Below are 14,322 nucleotides of genomic sequence, written 5' to 3'. Positions count from 1 at the left end.
CTGCTGATACCAGTGATGGGGCACTATTCCCTCTGCTGATACCAGTGATGGGGCACTATTCCCTCTGCTGATACCAGTGATGGGGCACTATTCCCTCTGCTGATACCAGTGATGGGGCACTATTCCCTCTGCTGATACCAGTGATGGGGCACTATTCCCTCTGCTGATACCAGTGATGGGGCAATATTCCCTCTGCTGATACCAGTGATGGGGCACTATTCCCTCTGCTGATACCAGTGATGGGGCACTATTCCCTCTGCTGATACCAGTGATGGGGCACTATTCCCTCTGCTGATACCAGTGATGGGGCACTATTCCCTCTGCTGATACCAGTGATGGGGCACTATTCCCTCTGCTGATACCAGTGATGGGGCACTATTCCTCCTCCCACTGATGCCAATGATGGGGCACTGTTCATCCCACTGATGCCAATGATGGGGCACTGTTCATCCCACTGATGCCAATGATGGGGCACTGTTCATCCCACTGATGCCAATGATGGGGCATTGTTCCTCCCACTGATGCCAATGATGGGGCACTATTCCTCCTCCCACTGATGCCAATAATGGGGCATTATTTCTCCCAATGACACAAATGATGGGGCACTATTCATCCCACTGATGCCAATGATTAGGCACTATTCCTTCCACTGATGCCAACGATGAGGCATTATTCCTTACACTGATACCAACAATGGGGCCCTATTCCTCCCACTGATGCCAATGATGGGGCATCATTTACTCCCAGGACATTTTCTACTTTCACAGGCCACGGTCTGGCCACCTCAAAGTCTGAAGGACAGTAAACTGGCCCTTTGGAAATTTTTGATGACTTCTGGCTTAAATAAATGTGATCTTAAGCCCTGCAGCTGCAGAGAAAACTTTACTAAGTGTTTCCATTTCATTGGCAGGTCACCCGATGGCTGCAGATTTGGCCATTCATAGTGAATGGAAAATCTGACAGCCATTTACATGTGCCAGCACTTAACATGTCCTTCAACAAATTGCATTGACCAATACTGACTGTTAGCCAAATAAATGTTCTTAAGAGACCCTATCATGCATAAAATCCACATGGCAAAGCACATAGCTGTAAAGAAGAGATTGAATACTTTCTGTCAACCAAATTATCTCAAGAACTACAACTAGAAAGACAGGACAGAATACTAACCTTGTCACCTGGGGGACAGTAGCAACTTAGACAATGTTTGGTGCAATTCTTCTTTAAACCATCACTAAGCAGTAATATCAGCTCATAGACTTTAAGTAGCTGCAAATGATTTACCTAAACTATTTATTACTAACCATAGATGGTGCGCTCGCAGGATTGCTGATTTACCTAATTTCCCACACATTGCCACTTTCAGGTGAATGTCAGTGGAAAAGGTCATTGACCAAAGTCTGTGGCAGGTGATCTTTACTGTGGCATATGTACGGTTATAATGACATAAATGAGGCTTTAAATGCTTCCATGCATTTCTTGGGGCTTTAGAATGTATATTGTAAGGAAATCTGTGCTGTGTTTCCACCCAGACCGCAATAAACTACATAGTCAATTCATGCTGTCATCCCATGAATTTCATCTTAATAATCCTGTCCTAAAAACATGTCTTTGCATGTGGAATGAAAACCAGTCCGGTAGCACACCCAGTCCACACTCGGCAGGAAACACTGGAAGAGGTTGAATTTTGCAGCCAGGCATGTTCATTTTAACTTTTCTATTCTTTATTTGCATCACATAGAAATGGATTGTTTTTTGCTTTGCCATGCCTACTTTTTTCTTCTCTTATTAACTGTGTTATAGTATGTCTTGGCGCCACTCGGAAGCTGAGTTGTCAATCTAAAGAATTACCTCACCAGCATGTATAGGGGAGCGGTGTCCTCCTTGAAGTCCTGTAACTTGCGGTTGAGAAGAGAAGACAGGACTCCGGTCAGAGCAGTGTTCTTTCTTCTCTTTTCAACAGCAAGTTACTAATTTTCTCTGGGTGTTTACTTGTTGCACTATCACAATAGATGCTTTGCCTTTCATTACAACAGCAATGACGTTCAGTAAATTGGTCAACTTTATTTAAGAAAAAATAGAAATATTATTTGCTACAAACATATTAAAAGCACATAAAACATGTCACAATAGTTGTTAGTGTGAAATTGTGAGCTGATCATACAAATAACTTGCACAACCCATATCACTACCCTTACATTTTTTATATATATATATATATATATATATATATATATATACACTATACTGCCAAAAGTATTGGGACACCCCTCCAAATCATTGGATTCAGGTGTTCCAATCACCTCCATGGCCACAGGTGTATAAAATCAAGCACCTAGGCATGCAGACTGCTTCTACAAACATTTGTAAAAGAATGGGTCGCTTTCAGGAGCTCAGTGAATTCAAGTGTGGTACCTTGATAGTTTGCCACCTGTGCAATAGGTCCATCCGTGAAATTTCCTTGCTACTAAATGTTCCACGGTCAACTGTTAGTGGGATTATAACAAAGTGGGAACAACAGGAACTCAGCCAAAGTGGTAGGCCACGTAAAATGACAGAGCGGGGTCAGCGCATTCTGAAGCAGAAGTGTGCAGAATTCGCCAACTGTCTGCAGAGTCAATAGCTAAAGACCTCCAAACTATGTGTGGCCTTCAGATTAGCACAACAAAAGCATGTAGAGAGCTTCTTGGAATGGGTTTCCATGGCCAAGCAGCTGCATCCAAGCCTTACATCACTGACTGCAATGCAAAGCGTCGGATGCAGTGGTGTAAAGCACGCCACCATTGGACTCTAGAGCAGTGGTGACGTGTTCTCTGGAGTGATGAATCGTGCTTCTCTGTCTTGCAATCCGATGGATGTGTCTGGGTTTGGCGGTTGCCAGGAGGTTGATACTTGCCTGACTGCATTGTGTCAAGTGTAAAGTTTGGTAGAGGGGGGTTAATGGTGTGGGGTTGTTTTTCAGGGATGTGTGTACATATATAAAATCATTCAACTGGTTAGTAGAAACTGGAAATCACAGTGGAATAAGCATAGCATTTAAATAACAAAGCTTTCATTAGATGTGGTGGCTGTTTTCCACTTGATGATCTGGCCAGTAACGCACCTCCTGTATTAGAGTGTCTACACTCAGGATGAAGGAACAACAGAGATGGCTTTGGACAGCAGCATTGTCAGTGGGGGGGGAGGGGCTGCACTAACAGATTTAGATACACTAACAAATTGAAGCCAAACTCCAGCAGTTACAGCAATTTTTTTTTCTTTTGAGATAAAGGTTTGCATAAATAAAAGCTGATCATTGTAAGCACCCTTGTCAGTGTGAAAGGATAAGTTCACGTTTAATAAAGAAAAAAAATAACTGCACATTTTACTATACTTTACTTTACTTACTATATTAGAGATCCAGGTGCAATGTTAGGCTCCTGAAGACTGTCAGTGTAGCTTTCTGCCCATATCTCCGATTCCAGCTGGCAGTTACTTCATTCCAGAAAGCTCAATGGACTACAAGAGCGCCTGTAACTGAAGCATCTGCAAAAGAGCTTGTTCTTTTGAAAAACAACAGACGTACTGGCTGGATCAACAGATGGAAAGAAAGCCTAAAAAAGAAAATTAATGCAGCTGTCACATTTAAGAATACAAATGTTAACCAGTGTACAAATATGTACAAAGTAACTATTCATATGCTAATATTGTAATGAACTTCCATTTAAGGCCTTGTTCACATGAGCATACTCTAGCCTATGTCTATACATTCCCTTGCAGGCAGTGGTATTCATTTAAATTGAGACATATCTGCTGTGCAAACACAGCTGTGGGTGTGGTAGCATGGTCCTGAATGCATATTGTCTATGTTTGGGGCTGCAAACTGGCACGGCTTTCAATTTGGGAGCAGCCGCTGTGTCCCAATTGACATGAAAGAGACTGCCTGCACAGGGATGCACAGAACACCTGTGCCCCTCCATGCGGTCAAACGCAGCCTTCGCAGGGGCATATGGTACATGGGTATACCCATGTCAACAAGGCCTTAGTCAAAAAAATTAATCACTGCACATGGTCAAGAAAACCTCTATAAATTAAAGGTACTGAGAACGCCAGTGGTAGATCAGGCTGTATGTGTTTAGACACATATATCTAGATAGTATATACACTACCGGTCAAACATTTTGGAACACCCCCCATTTTTTCAGTTTTTTTGAAATGTACACAGTTTATTGTCTCAATGTACTCTGAAAATAAAGCATAGAACAAATAACCAATTGGACATCATGAAAAAAATCAGAAATCATGGAACCGAGCAAGAAATATAATCTAAATGTTTGACTCATCAAAGTAGCCCCCTTTCACCACTAGATTAAACAGCTGAACACATTTGTGGCATTCTTTCTACAACGGAAATCAAATATTGTACAGAAAGTTCTTCCCATCACTGTTATAGAGGTTCTCGCAAATGTGTTGGACTTGTTGGTTGCTTTGTTTTCTCCCTTCTGTCCAGTTCATTCCAAACCAATGTGATGGTCTTTAGGTCTGGAGACTGTGCTGGCCATTCCATGATTTGAAGCCTATTGTGTTGTTCCTTTTTCCTAAGGTAGTTCTGACAGAGCCTGGAGGTATGTTGTGGGTCATTATGTTGCTGTAGGATGAACCCCTGACCAACTAGATTCTCTATTCCAGAGGGTACTGCATGCAACTACAAAATGCTGTGGTAGTAGTTTTGGTTGAGGGTGCCACTCACTCTGTGCAAGTCATCAACTCTGGATCCTACAAAATAGCCTCAGACCATCACTCTTCCTCTTCCATGTATGGCAGTTGATGTCACACACCAAGGAACCATCCTTTCACTTGTTCAACGGCATTTAAAATCCTGCGTAATGAACTGTAAATCTAAAATTTTGATTTATAAGTCCATAGCACCTTCTTCCCATCTTCAGTAGTCTACTGGCAGAGCTTCATAGCCCAGGCAAGCCTCTTGTTCCTATTTTGCCATCTTAGCAATGGCTTTCTTACAGCCACTCGACCTGTCAAAACTGCAGCTCGAAGTCTTCTCTTCAGAGTTGAAACTGAGACTTGCTTACTTTGATCAGACCATTTTCACATCTGGTGTTTTGGAATTCTAGGCAGAATCACTCCGATTCTGCCTGTGATCTCAAGAAGCACTGCAACAGTGGCAAAACGCACCATGCATCTTCAGGTGACATTCATTTTCAGTGGCACCTAAACGTGGTGTGATTCTAACACATTTGGCATGTGATAAATTGTGCTGCAATCACAGCAAACCGCAGGGCGTGAAGCTTGTTGCTCAAAAGACCTATATCTGATGAGGAAACCTTTTGGATGTGATACTTAATGCGTATAACTATTACGCATCTGGTGAGTGCATAATTCTGCCATTTTTCACGGAGCACCACTATCGAGTTTTAAACAGTCACCTGGCACTTTATAGTCACATAGACTGTCATTTATATCAAACTTTTACTATCAGTGTGTCATTTAATACCTTCTTTTGTTTTGAATCATAATCCTAGCGCTGCACTGTCTTATTTATTCTATTGTAAGGTTTATGTTGGTTACCTTGAGTGCTTAGCTGCTTATTGGATAGCGCTCACTTTTACAATTTTTTTATTATTGTCTTAGTATACACAATACAACCTAAAATCAAAAAGAGACCTCATGGCGAGGCCAAAGTGCATAGTATGCTGTATGGCCAACGACTGGATTGTCTTCTGCCAAAACAGCAAACACATCGGGGTGCACCACCGGGTGATTGTGAACCAGATGGAATGTAAATCAGTGCAAATAGACCAACTGAATATATGATAATATGCTGGAATGGATATAAATCCAAATCTATCACAATATGTGTATAATCACAAACCCTGATATGGGGTAAGTCACTTGATAAAACAGTTCTTGATAATCAAAGAATAAATAGTGAGCGCAAGACAAAAAGAGGAAAAAGTAAAGCAGCTAGCACAACATGGCAAACCCTCTTTCTCCACCAAAACAAAACACTATAATATGAATGTGCAGCGCTAATAAAAATGTGTGTTATAATCAATGATGACCAGTGTGATAGTAAAAGAGAAAAGAAACATCAATAAAAAGAAATAGAGAATAGTGAATATTTCAATGAAGAAACAAAATATATGGTATAACAAATGAAAATAAATAAGTCCTCCAAATATCATAACAGTCCCAAAAATAGTGATGTAATGAAATCAACAAAATGTAGTGACGTCTTTGACTTCCGCACTGCACCTCCACCATAATGCACTCACCAGAAGTAAGTAGCAAGCAAGCCCAGAGTGGAATGACACTAAGGGGTGTTCCTGCTTGTTCCTCCTGCTGGTGACCCGGTTGAAGCTGGGATCTCTCCAGAAGCCAGTGATGCACCAAATGAACTATCAAAAGTAGAGTAGCCAAGTCTCCATCTCCAGCACACGGTGAACCAAGGAAAGGGATTCCTCCTAGAGGGCAAGCTCATAGACCGAGCCCGGAGACAGTATCATATATTGTAGTATGTTTTATTAAAAAGATAGCAACCACGTGGAGCATAAAATCATCAATGGATAAAAAGCACTTACAAAGATGGTCGCCGGGCCATCACGTGGACACGATTCCTGATAATCAAGGCAAGCAGAGTCAGTGCTCAAAGATGTATGTAGAAGTGGCAACAAAGTAAAGGCACTGGCATCAACCTGGGAAAAACTTCACCTGCTCAGCAGGTCGCTGAAATTAGTATGAATGACTTCGATCTTTAGTAGTGTTGGGGCAGGCTAGAACCCCTGTCACATTTTCTTTTTTTCTGTGTTTTAGATTTTTCATTACTTCTGTTTAATGAAACTGTTGTCAGGATGACAGGAAGTAAAGGGTAATCTCTGTAGTGGAGCCCCTGTAAAAACAGACAGTGGTTCACAAGGCAAACGTCGGACTTGTTTTCCTTTTAGGCTTTATGACATTTGGGTCATGTTTGCACAAGTGTGGTGTTTGAAGAGTCTCTGGCACACATCCTTAGGAAAGTATCTAGTTTGTAGCTATAACGTGGGCTTCCAAGTTCTGATGTTTAAAGTAAATCCATACTAAAGAATTAGATGGGCTTCCCAAAGAGCTTCAACCCTGGAACAAGTATGCAGATCAGCTGTCACTTACGTGTCTTGTAAACTCATGCAGGTTTCCACTTGTTTGCATCTATTAGAGAGCTCCGGGTTATGTAAAAAATATGAAAATGAGGATCTGCCAAAATTAAAAACTGTGACCGAGAAATCTTTTGCTGGGATGACAGAAGCAAATGTGCTACTGAGATTCTAACATGCTTCTAACATTTGTGTCTGTACCTGCCACTAAAGCCTATTAATTGACAGCACTATGCACATACAGCAAAATAGCCTCCATTATATCATTAGAGCCACACTTTGTACTTGTTCCAGCTCAGATACGAACTGCTGCAACATGTCTAACTTTTATTATAATCCTGAAAAATGAGTCAGTCAAAGGTCCTGGGAATTACAGACATAATAATCTGTTTTTAATACGTCCAATAGTTGACAGTACTGCCCTATGCCTGCCCCAGCTGCCAGATCCTGGTAAGGTGGCATCTGTTTTAAAGTCAAAGCCTGATTTTTAGATTCTGATAGAGTGGTAAGAAGGTGAATACCTCTGCCATGTTTTTATTGCTGTCTGTGTTTGATGGGGACATTCACTCTTTCTTAATTTTCCTGATCTCCAATATCACAAGGAATGAAAGGGAGGGTAAATCCAAAATTTTGAGTTGCCTCCAGAACAGGAGTAGAGGGAAAATTGTCTAATGGGGACATCTGTGACATGTATGTGACCGCTGTCTAAGAGGGGATCTAACAATGTGAACAAGTACCCCCACTGGAGGATTTTCATTTACCTCTTGTGGTGATAACTCGACATGTATAACTATTTCAAAGGCCCTGTTCACCAGAACAAAGAAAGGGATGAATCTCCCAAGCAGGGGCATTCGCCATTTAAAGCAGAACCAAATTGTATTTGAGCACCACAAACCGATACTGCTACTTAGTTCATTTTTAAAGCAGATCTTCACCCTCCTAACAAAGTTCCTTCCTCCCATCCTGTACATGAATGTTTTTTTTTTTTTTTTAACCACTTGACTTCTGGAAAGATTTAACCCCCCCCCCCCCCCCCCCTCCTGACCAGTTAATTTTTTTCAATAGGGCACGTTTTTATTTTAACTGAAAATTGTGCAGTCATGCAATGCTGTACATAAATGAAATATGTAATTTCTTTCCCCGCAAATAGAGCTTTCTTATAGTGATATTTGATCATCTCAGGTTTTTTTTATTTTTTGCGCTATAAACAAAAAAAGACTGAATATTTTGAAAAAAATATATATATATTTTCTTTCTGCTACCTATATAAAACCTATCCAGAAAAAATCTAATTGCTTCATAAATTTAGGTAAAAATGTATTCTGCTACATATTTTTGGTAAAAATAATCTCAATAATTGTATATTGATTGGTTTGTGCAAAAGTTATTGTGTACAAATATGGTATATACTGGAATTTTAATTTTATTTTATACTAGTAATGACAGTGATCAGCGACTTATAGCATGACTGTGATAATGCGGAGAAAAATCAAACACTAACTGACGCTATGTGGGAACCAGTGACGCTAATACAGTGATCAGTGCTAAAAATATGAACTGATACTGTATTAATGACACTGGCTGGGAAGGGGTTAAATATCTAGGGTGATCAAGGGGTTAACTGTGCGCCTAGCTAAGTATAAAGTGTACGGTGTGTGTGCTGCTTTCACTAGATAATGTGCTGGATTCTACAGTATTCCCTGTTCTTCAGGGAAAGAAAATCCAGCAAATTGCCGCTGAAAGGACTCAGCTGTGTTCTGTCAGAGTCCTAGATAATGGGTGGCGCGTCAGAGGCGCATACACGCACTCGCGACTAAGAAGTGCAGGATCACGTTTATATACGTGATTCTGCACAGCGCGGCCACCCTGTAGCAGTATATCTGCTATGGGGCGCTAGGCAAATTGTCCTGCTCCACCTCTCAATGCACATTACTCGCCTAGGCACATGATGTACAGAGTGCTCCGTGTTCCTCCTAGGATATGCACATCACATATCCCAGGAGGCATAGTGTTAAATTCACAAATGAGGAGGGGGGAAGCCGAGCAGCAGGTCATCGGGGGGGCCAGAGTGCTGAACCGGGAAGAGTCGGCGGGCCTCGCAATGACGTCACAAACAACGTGGCAGCACGGGAACAAGTGCTGGCAGAGGACAAAAGAGGATCTTGGCAGGACAGTGCTGGATCTGCTGGGTGGGAGGGATTCTGAATTGTCCAAAACTGACCTCTTTGTAAGTAGAGGTTAAAAAAAGGGGGGATACAGTGAAGATCAGCATTAATATTCAAAGCTAACTCACTCATCCATTTTTGTCTTCATGCTTTATTTTGTTGGGAAATAGCTCTTAAAACCCCTCAACCCCACCCCTTCCCTAGCATTTCAAGCTCATATCACCTGGAGTAAAAGCAGATGATTCATGTAGCATTTACATTTCCTGGATTCATCTGCCCTTAGCCCTGGTTCACACCAGAACGATTTGTCATGTGGCTTGAGCGCTCAGATTTGCATGACAAGTCACATCTCATTAACGGCAATGGAACTGTTAAAATTGGTGCGACTCAAGTTGTAGTGACTTTGAAAAAGGTTTCCGAACCATTTTTGTGAGACTTTATGGCAACTTGCATTGACATCTATTAAATGCAGTTGCACAGAGTGTCGGCAAGCCACAATGAAGTAGCACTGAATAGTCAGCTTGAAAGTAGCACTGGTGTGAACCAGGGCTTAGCTCAGGCAGGCTGCAGTGCTTAGTTGAGAAAGCTCCTCCTCCAGATGAAAGAAAAAGAAAATGCCCCTGAAGACTTCTGGGATGTATGACATCATTTTGCCCTAGGCCAGAAACCAGGGTGCAACTGAAGAAATGTGTAAAAAAAAAAAAAAAAAAAAGGTTGAAATCAAGTAGGTATATCTATTGGCTAATGTTAGCAGCCTAAGAAAAATAATGAATGACGGTTGAGAGCGTTCAGTTCTGCTTTAATGTACTGGTGCAACTATGACGTGTTAGCAACACCATCCATATCATCACAACTACTTTGTACATCCAGGTGGATTATACCTTGTTTTTAATCAGGACAAATTGGGCTTTCATTTGGTGGTAAATGGTAACCGATATCTTCTGATTATTTATATATATATAATCAAAGGAAAACTGGCCCAAAATCCAAAATAGTTAAAAAAATATATATATTTTTTTTTTTTAAATTTAGATGTGTGTTTTCTTGTTACAACCATAACCCACCACCAAAGAACAACCCAAAATAAATTTTCCAGCTCTTGATCGCAGCGATACCATATATGTGTATGTTATTTGTTGTTTGTACCCACAGTCCAGAAACAATAGTGTGCATTTTGTGTTTTGTTTTTCTTTTTCCCTAAAACACACTAACCCTGATACCAATTTAAAAAAAAAAAAACCTGACCTTGACCCAAACACTAACCCTGGCACTGAATTAGATCAAATCTTGATCTAAGTATTTTTTGTTTGTTTTTTTTTATTTTTTAATTATTTATCTTCTTTTTTTTTTTTTAACAGTTTTTTTTTCCCCCTCTGTGCAAGGAGAGAGAGAAATACAATGTATCTCTCTGCTCCATTTATAGAAGAAAAAAAAAGAAGGGGGGCAGGCTATACAGGGACTGATCACTGTGATAGCCAATCAGAGGCTATCACAGCAATCATGTGACCCAGACCCAATCGTTAGAATGGGACCTGGGGCTCTCAGTGACACCCCGGTCTTTGTGCTGGAAGCACGCTGTGCGGCATGCTGCCAGCGCAAAAACAGGTACGCAAATATGCGGCCCCACGGAAAAAAGCCCAGTTCTGTGACGCCACATATTTGTGTTACACAGGCGTGAAGAGGTTAAGCAACCATGCTGGTCCAATTCAGAGATAGGCGCTTTTCTGCAGCTAGGTGCTACTTCAAGTGACAGTCTATAGCTGAAAACCTATTGCATGTATATTGTTTTTTGTACAGTATATTTCCCAGCGTGGGGTCTGTTAAAGAGCTTAGAAGGAATTTAATTTTGATTAGAGAAAGCACATAGTCTGTATAATCCTTGGCTTTTTTTTTCTATGAATAGCTGTGTGGTTAGTTTGCTTGCTGTGTGCTGATATCGCTTGGTGGTCTGTATCATTTTTCTCACTGGCAAGTTTTTCTTCTTCCATGGAGATGTTAGATTTGTGCCAGCTCAGACTCATTTTTTGACATAAAAGGGCATTGCAGCTGCTGAGCTCAACATTGCAGTCAGCTGGGAAAAAGCAAGCACTCAGGCAAATGAGAGGGCTTGATTCGCTTGAATGGAGGCAGAATGCGTGAAATGAGGCAACTAGCATAGTGTATGTGCTGTGTAAGTAGTCTGTTTACTCTGCAATATTCCACGATTGATTTTATCTCTTGTGTTGACATTTCTAATTTTAAAATCATTTCTTTTCAATGTTTTTTACATTAATATTCTTTCCTGATTGAATACTGCTTTTTCAGTTTATGACCACGTTTCATGCATACACTTAAAATATATTATAATTTTAATTGCCAAGGTCAAGATTATGTGGCATATGTTTTATTTTCTATATTTTGGGTAAATTATATGTTATAAGGCTTCTTTTTAGGTCCACGTTTCTTACTATGCTGCATTAATTTGCTTTAAAGCTTTGTTTATGAGCTTTTTACTTCAGTCAGTATTTTCATGATCATAAGAGGATAAATTGTCAGCTGCTGTATTGGGATTTTGTTCTGATGACTTCTGGTTAGAATGTATGAGATCAGGTTGATGTTTGTCTGACTTAGATGAGAATATTTCTGTTCACAAACAAGTTATGAACCCATTTTAAATTTGACTAGCAAAGTACAGTACACTTTGTTTTTTTTCAATAGAAGACATTTGCTTTTTAACCACTTAAAGTGTTACTAAACCTAGTACCCTGCATTCACTATATCTGGTCTCCCTCAGTACACACATCATGGAAATGCAATTATTTTAGTAAATATGAACTGCTAAATACCTTTTCTCATCAGCAGTTAGAGCAGTCTTGTGGCTATGTGTCCAGCCCAGCACTAGCTAAAGCTTGTAGGAGGAGTTTTCATTCTGCTCTAGGAGGATGCAGAACCCCTGACCTCTGTCTGGACAGTGCTGATTGGCCCTGTGCTGATCACATGCACTCTCCCAAGAAAAAAACCTCTCTAGCAATATACACCAAACTGAGCATGTTCATGCCTACGGTTCAGTCTGGAGATAAGTCATGGTCATTTGGAAAAGGGGAGGAACAGAGAAGAAAGGATCAAACAGCCTTTTTACACAATGCAGACGATTAACCTCTTAGGTTTCACAGTGAGTATTACAAGCATGCTTTACTGCATATACAGACTGATTTTACTTTTGTGGGTTTAGTAACACTTTAAGGTCCACCCTATAACCGTTTTACTGCAACGGGGCAGACCTCCTGTGCAAAATCACATATATTTATATGTGTGTGTGTGATTTTGCACTTCTGCCATGGGGGGTCGCTGGCGAATCCCTTGAGTGTTCACAGCAGAAGCTGATCTGCGTGTGCCCATGAACGGATGTCTGCTGGCACATGCTGATTGTCGGACATCAAGCACATAGCTAGGCACACAGTTAACCCTTTGATCACCCTAGATGTTTAACCCCTTCCCAGTCAGTATCATTAGTACAGTGTTGGTGCATATTTTTAGCACCGATCACTGTATTAGTATCACTGGTCCCCACAAAGTGTCAGTAAGTGTAAAAATGTTCACCGCAGTATCGCAGTCCTGCTATAAGTCGCTGATTGCCACCATTACTCGTAATAAAATAAATTAATAACAAAATTCCACTATATGCCCCATAGTTTGTAGACACTATAATATTGTGCAAACTAATCAATATGTGCTTTATTTGGATTTTTTTACCAGCAATATGTAGCCGAATACATTTTCACCTAAAATTTATGAAAAACTTGATTTTTTTTAATTACATTTATTGGATATGTTTTATAGCATAACATAAAAAAAAATTTTTTTTTTCAAAGTTGTCGGTCATTTTTTGTTTATAACGCAAAAAGTAAAAAAACCCAGAGGTGATCACATACCACCAAAAGAAAACTCTTTTGTGGGGGAAATAAATTACATAAGTTTCACTTATGTACAGCGTCGCATGACTGTGCAATTGTCAGTTAAACAAACACAGTGCCGTATCACAAAAATGACCTGGTCAGGAAAGGGGGTAAATCTTCCGGAGGTCAAGTGGTTAAGAAGGCATGCTGTACTGTCTAATGCTTTAGAATCAAGACTTTGTTTTCTTGTAATCCACCTGACCGAAAGTTGACCAGTCATCCTAGAGAAAGTAAACCAAGACCTTTAGTGAAGAGTCACAAAATCTAGGAGCCAGCAACTATAATCAGACTTATTATGCAGTTCTTAAACTTTACAGCAGTCACATACAGATTCGGACCAATTTGTCGGTACCTCTACAGTTTATTGAAACAATACTTTATTCCTCCTGAAAAGTGATGAAATTAAAAGCAGTTGTTTTGTGTATGCCTGCTTCCCTTCGGAAAAGCCAGCCATAGACGGAGCGATTTAATTTCCTGCAACCACTGTCAGTGTAGATGGGGTAATTCCTCCCAGGGAGCCATTGTGTTTGCTGCTAGCAATAATGAACCAACCAAAATTCGAACCATGTATGGCCAGCATTAGTCAGAGTAAAGAAATAAAAGTTTGAAAAGAGGTAAATTATGCCTTAGCCTATAAAAATATTCTGAAATGGCCTGGACAGATTTGTTGGTGCCCCTAGAAAAGGTTATAAATATATCATAATCATATTTGAGGCTGTTTTACATAATTAAAGTGTTAGTAAACCCACAGCAGTACAATCAGTCTGTATATGTAGCAAAGCATGCTTGTTATACTCGCTGTGGAACCTAAGGGGTTAATCCTCTGCATTGTGTAAAAACGCGTTTTGATCCTGACTTCTCTGATACTCCCCTTCTTTCAGTGTCCCCCTCTTATCTCCTTATAAGACATAGCTTGTGGAGTCACTTTGCACATGCTCAGTTTGGTGTGTATTGCTAGCGAGGTTTTTATTTTTTTTTGTTTATCTTCTTGGGAGGGTGCATGTGAACAGCACAGGGCCAGACAGTGGTCAGGGGTCCTGCATCCTCCTAGAGCAAAATGAAAACTCCTCCTACAAGCTTTAACCAGTGCTTTGC

At 40.4% G+C, this 14,322-nt stretch overlaps 1 protein-coding gene across 2 annotated transcripts in view; it reads left to right on the top strand.

Moving 5' to 3' along the window:
- MFAP3L (microfibril associated protein 3 like) overlaps nt 1–14,322 on the top strand; it is a 60,072-nt gene that overhangs the window by 11,781 nt on the left and 33,969 nt on the right. The window contains exon 1 of one of the 2 annotated variants that reach the window (XM_089684031.1): nt 11,353–11,462. The exons of the other annotated variant lie outside the window; for it this stretch is intronic. The gene's annotated coding sequence lies outside the window, so the exon portion shown is untranslated. Of the gene's footprint in view, nt 1–11,352; nt 11,463–14,322 lie in introns of those variants that run through there. 2 annotated transcript variants of the gene reach the window in all.

This window comes from Staurois parvus, unplaced genomic scaffold, assembly GCF_062004578.1.
Source record: "Staurois parvus isolate SC_StPar_1 unplaced genomic scaffold, SC_StPar_1.0 ptg000334l, whole genome shotgun sequence".
Taxonomy (NCBI): domain Eukaryota; kingdom Metazoa; phylum Chordata; class Amphibia; order Anura; family Ranidae; genus Staurois; species Staurois parvus.
Note: the sequence above shows the minus strand (reverse complement) of the source record. Positions and strands in the feature narration are given on the sequence as shown.